Genomic DNA, 6284 nt, shown 5'->3' on the forward strand with positions numbered 1-6284 from the left:
TGTCTGGCCAGTGGCTCGATTTGGCGTCGTCCTGATCGACCAAAGAACCACCGGCAGCTCCTCGATCCAGTTTCTTCCGCACTTGTGCAGCCTGTCGAAAGTTCTGGTCTTGAGGCCTCACAGCACTTCAGCGTTTGCCCTCTCCGCTTGACCGTTGCTTCTCGGATGAGCAACAGAAGTGAAGCAGACCTTGGCGCCAAGATCTTGGACGTACTGCATGAAGGTGCGGCTCGTAAATTGCGTGCCGTTGTCGGTGATGATCCTGTTCGGGATCCCGAAACGGCAAACAATCGACCTGAAGAACTTGACTGCTGACTGTGCTGTCACCTTCCTCACTGGTTCCACTTCTGGCCACTTTGTGAACTTGTCGATTGCAACGTACAAGAACTCAAAGCCCCCGATAGCTCGGGGGAAGGGACCGAGGATGTCGAGCCCCCAGACCGAAAATGGCCAGGATAAAGGGATCGTCTGGAGAGCTTGAGCTGGCTGGTGTATCTGTTTGGAATGGAACTGGCACGCTTCACACTTGGTTACTTGTGCAGTTGCATCCTGGAGGGCTGTCGGCCAGAAGAAGCCTTGTCGGAATGCTTTGCCGACAAGTGCTCTTGCGCCAATGTGGTGACCACATATGCCTCCATGTATCTCTACCAACAGCTGTTGTCCATCTTCCCGGCGAATGCACTTCAATTTCACACCGTTGAGTCTTATTCTGTATAGTGTGCTGTCGACAAACTTGTACATACTTGACTGCTGGGCTACTTTTTCAGCTTCTTCTTGCTCTTCGGGAAGCTCTCCTGTCTGAAGGAAACGGACAATTTGTTGCGCCCATGCTGGAGCTTGCGGCTCGACAACAAGGACTAAAGGCATATCTGTTGCTTGCGGGAACATCCGCTTCTACGGCAAGAGCCTGCGGTTCTGCCGGAGCGCGATATTCCCCGGCAAGCTTGCCGGAGCAGAACTTGTCGGGAGCGTTTGCTTCGATGGGACAAACCATAAGGTTTGCCGGAGCAGACTGCCCCTCAACATCCTTGGTGTTGATCTTGGGGACTTTCTTGGTGGCGGCTTCGGGGAGCTCTGTCGGAAAGTAGTCACCAGAAACCAACTTCCTCTTCTTATTCTGTCTAGTTGATGGTGTCACGGAAGGTTGAGTCAGCTTGAGCACAAAGATCCCTGGTTCCACAGGCAACTTTAGTGCAACGCATTTTGACAGGCCAACAGCAATGTCATTCTGAGCTCTTGAGATATGCTCCATTTGTAGGCCGTCAAAGCGCTCTTCTAGCTTCCTTACTTCCTCAACATATGCTTCCATCAACGGGCTCTGGTAGTTCTTGTTCACTTGGCGGACGACAAGCTGCGAGTCACCCCTGATAATGAGCTTCTTGATCCCAAAGTCGGCTGCTATTCTGAGACCGGCAAGCAATCCTTCATACTCTGCAGTATTGTTGGTTGCTTGCTCTTTGGGAAAGTGCATCTAGACTACGTACTTGAGGTGCTCTCCGGTGGGTGCGATAAGCAGCACGCCAGCACCGGCGCCTTGCAGCGAGAAGGCACCATCAAAGTACATCAACCACTCTTTGCTTGTCTCCTTGACGGGGATGCTCGTCTCTGGAATTTCTTCATCTGGAGTTGGCGTCCACTCTGCTATGAACTCTGCCAATGCCCTACTTTGGATTGTTGCAGTGCTCTCAAACTTGAGGCCAAAGCTTGACAGTTCCAATGCCCACTCGACAATCCTGCCTGTTGCTTCCGGATTCTGCAGTATCCTCGTCAGCAGAAAGCGAATGACGACTGTGATCTCGTGTGCCTGGAAGTAATGGCGCAGCTTTCTCGAGGCCATGAGAAGGCCGAAAAGCAATTTTTGCACACCAGAGTACCTCGACCTAGCCCCCTGGAGAAGGGAGCTGACAAAGTAAACTGGGCGCTGCACCATCTTCTTCTGCACATCATTGCACATCTGCGCAGATCCATCTTTGTCGGGACCAGAGCTTGCCGGACCAGAGCTTGTCGGAGAAGCCCCCTGCTTGTCGCTGGATTCACTTGCTGCAGTTGCTGGCTCATTGTCCGCCTCCCTCTCCGCTACTAACGCAGCACTAACCACTTGATTGGTTGCCGCTAGGTACAGCAGCAACTTCTCTTGTGGCTTAGGTGCGACAAGTATTGGAGTGGAGGACAGGTACCTCTTCAAGTCCTGCAGCGCAGCCTCCGCTTCCGGAGGCCATTTCACTGGACCTGCCTTTTTCAATATTTTGAAAAATGGCAGGGTGCGCTCAACAGACTTAGAGATAAACCTGCTGAGAGCAGCCACGCAACCGGCAAGCCTTCGCACATCCTTGACGCGCTTCGGTGCTTCAATCTGCTCGATGGTCTTAATCTTGTCGGGGTTGGCTTCAATTCCCCGCTGAGACACAAAGAACCCGAGAAGCTTGCCGGAAGGGACTCCAAACACGCACTTCTCGGGGTTGAGCTTGAGGTTGATCTTGCACAGATTTGCAAAAGTTTCTTCTAAATCTTGGATCAGGGTAGCCTTGTCCTTGCTCTTGACCACTATATCATCCATGTAGGCTTCCACATTTCTGTGTATCTGTGGCTCAAAAGCGACGTGGACTACTCTTGCAAATGTTGAACCAGCATTCTTCGACCCAAAGGGCATTCGTACAAAACAGTATGTTCCACAAGGGGTGATAAATGCGGTTTTCTCCTCATCCTCTTCTGCCATGAAGATTTGATGGTACCCTGAGTACGCATCAAGAAATGAAAGCAAATCACATCCAGCTGTGGAGTCAACAATCTATCAATGCACGGCAAGGGAAATGGATCTTTGGGACAAGCTTTATTGACATCAGTGAAGTCTATACAAAGCCTCCATTTCCCGTTCGCCTTGCGCACGACTACAGGATTGGCCAACCACGTGGGATGGAGCACTCCTCTGACAAGGCCTGCTGCTTCCAATTTCCTGATTTCTTCTGCAATGAACTCTTGGCGCTCCACCGCTTGCTTCCTGACTCTCTGCTTGACGGGCCGCGCATGAGGACAGACGGCAAGGTGGTGCTCAATTACTTTCCTGGGAACACCGGGGATATCAGACGGTTGCCATGCAAACACGTTAACATTCGCCCGCAGGAAAGCAACGAGCACGCTTTCCTATTTGGGGTCAAGCGTGGCACTGATGGTGAAGGTACCACCAGTGCCGTCCTCCTTGGCGGACACCTTCTTGGTCTCGGGTGGAGCTGCCATCGTCTTCTTGCATTTGCCGGTGGAGCTCAATGGTGCGTCCTCGACGGTAGCGCAGCACTCTGAAGAGGTGCGCTTGCCGGAGTGGGCATCAGAGCTCTTGCCGGACTTGGCCTTCTTCTTCCCCCCGGGAGCTTCAGCGGCAAGTGTGTGGTGATCAGCTGCGGCTGCTGCTTCCCGGTAGATCTTGTCGGCGCAGATAAGGGCATCCTTCTTGTCGCCGGGGACAGAGATGACACTTATCGGGCCTGGCATTTTGAGCACGTTGTATGCATAGTGAGAGGCTGCCATAAACTTGGCGAGCGCTGGACGGCCAAGGATCCCATTGTAGGGTAATGGAAAATCGGCAACGTCAAATGTGACCCTCTTAGTTCTGAAATTCAGCTCGCTGCCAAATGTGACCAGCAGCGTGATCTTCCCTTTCGGCTTGCTCCTTCCCGGGTTGATTCCTTGGAATGTGCCGGTCTCTTCGAGCTCGCTGTCAGGGATCTGGAGTTTGTGAAGGACCACGGAGGAGATGAGATTCAAGCCGGCCCCGCCATCAACTAGCATCTTTGTGACCTTGAGGTTGCGCATAGTTGGTGAGACCAACATCGGCAAGCACCCGACCGCAGTTACGCGATCAGGGTGATCCCCAATGTCGAAGATGATAGGCGTGCTGGACCATTTCAGGGGCTTGCGTGACTCTATGGATGGCTCTGCTGCATTTACTTCCCGCATCCACTGTTTGAGCTGGCGGTGCGAAGTATGCAGAGAGGCGCCACCGTCAACGCACAGGACCTCTGTGGCTTTTTGAATTTCCTGCTCATCGGCCTCATCATCATCCACGTCTTCGTCATCGTCGTCATCTTCATCCTTGTCGCGGCCGCGGGGAGGTCTGTCTCCTTGCCGCTGCTTGGCCTTGCCGCGATGTCCTCCCCGGCCGGGGCGTTTCTTGCCGGATCCACCCGTTCCTTCCTGGGCCTTCTCTTTGTTGCGTCGCTCGTATTCAGCTTTCTGCTGCTCAGCAAGCTGTTCGACCTTCTTGCAGTTCTGGAGATCGTGACCCTTGGTGCGGTGAATCTTGCAATACTGCCTGCCGGAGCTGTCCTGCTTGTCGGCGGCTGCCACAGGATGGGCCTCCTTGTCGGAGCCACCAGCCTTAGCTTCCTTGGCGCCACCTCCGTTGCCGGTCTGCTCGACAGCTAGCACTTCCTTACACTTATTCCTTATGTTGTTCCGCCGCCGGCCTTTCCTTGCCGGGGCGGCATCCTCACTGTCAGTCCTCCTGCTCCTGTACTCTCTCCGGGGAGCCTCCTCCCCTCTTCAGCGCGTGCACACTTGTCAGCCAGGGCATAAAGCTCACTGACGTCTCTGATTTTACACATCGCCATCTCCTCCCTCATCCTTCGGTTTCGCACATTCTGATGGAACGCGCTAATGATCGCGGTGGGGTGGACGTCTGGGATGTTGTGCTGTACACGGCTGAATCTCTGAATGTACTTGCGCAGTGGCTCTCCTTCCTTCTGGGCGAGCAGATGAAGATCGCTTTCTTGGCCATGTGGCTTGTGGCCGCCTGTAAAGGCGCCGACAAACTGATGGCACAGATCAGCCCAGGTGGATATGGAGTTGTCCGGCAAGTGCATGAGCCAGGATCTGACATTGGGCTTGAGCACCAGCGGGAAGTAGTTGGCAAGTATCTTGTCATCTCGCCCCCTGGCAGCCTGCACCGCAATGGTGTAGATGCTGAGGAACTCCGACGGATGCGTCTTGCCGTCGTACTTCTCCGGCACGTCTAGCTTGAAATTCTTTGTGCTGGGCCACTGGACTTGCCGCAGCTCACGGGTGAACGCAGGACAACCTACCGCGTACGGCAGATCGCCTGGTTCCCCTGGCGCATGCATGTCAACAGAGAGCCCAGCGCGCTTGTCGGATTGACGTCGCGCTTCTCTTTGGCGCTCGATGTGGGTTCGAGCGTCTTCTTGTTGTCATTCATGGAGAACTTGGCGCTGGTCGCGACGAGCTCGTGGGTCCGACGACGCGGTGGAGCCGCTGTTGGGGTGGACCCGGCGAGTCGGCGATTTAGGCCTTCGTAGTGGAGAGTGCATGGAAGTCGCACCTCCCTCAGTCTTGTTGCCATCGTCTCGCGTCCGGCTGTCCTGCCGCGGCAGCGAGGTGCTTGGTCGCCGCGCAGTGTCGCCGTTGGTGAAGCCGATGAGGCTCTGGATAGTGGCCCTCCATTCGTCGGTCTTGTCCGCCGTCGGAGGATAGTCCAGTAGCAGCTGGGCCCGCGCCAAGGCTTCTGCTGGGGTGGTGGGCGGCGGGGGTGAACGGTGCGAGGATAGGGGCGTGCTCGGACTCCTAACCAAGTTAGAAGGAGCAGCGTCCCGTCCCGGCGACCGTACCTCGCTGGGGCCAGCATGCTGGCATGCATGCTGGTCTTGAACGCCACGCAAACCACCAGCTTGATCTTGGGTCAGCGGACGTATGGCGCTGCGAACGCTATGACGCTGCTGGTCCCGCGCCTCTTGAGAGGGACGCGGTGCGCGCATGGACGCCGATGTCTGTGCCGCCTTGTCCTTGGACTTGGCAGTGTTGTGGGCTCCCTCGTCGACGCCCATTCCTCCGCCGGTGTCCACTCCACCACCCGTTTGCTCCGGAGGCGGTGGAAGCGACGCGGACGGAACAGCTGCCTCCGAATCCTTCTTCTTCGGTGGCATGTCGATGAAGACGATGAAGATTTAGCTTGCGTGCACGCCGGATCGGATTCGCACGATCTCGACGCCCCCTACCTGGCGCGCCAGAGATGTCGGGGGAGATGCTGATTCCACCAACACCTATGGGGACAGGGCCCCTTTCGGTTCGGTGGGGGGCGGAGAGCGCACAAAGAGCGGATCGAGGCAGTACACGCGGGCGATTTTACCCAGCTTCGGGCCGCACGGATGCGTAAAACTCTAATGCTGCTTGTTTGTGTATATTGGATTCTTGCTCAGGAGCGATAGACGCTGCCAGACTGAGCGTGAGAGTGTTCCTGGTGTTGAATGAGCCGAACTGGCCGAACCTCCGAACCTCCG

The sequence above is a fragment of the Triticum dicoccoides genome, chromosome 4B (assembly GCF_002162155.2).
Source record: "Triticum dicoccoides isolate Atlit2015 ecotype Zavitan chromosome 4B, WEW_v2.0, whole genome shotgun sequence".
NCBI lineage: Eukaryota > Viridiplantae > Streptophyta > Magnoliopsida > Poales > Poaceae > Triticum > Triticum dicoccoides.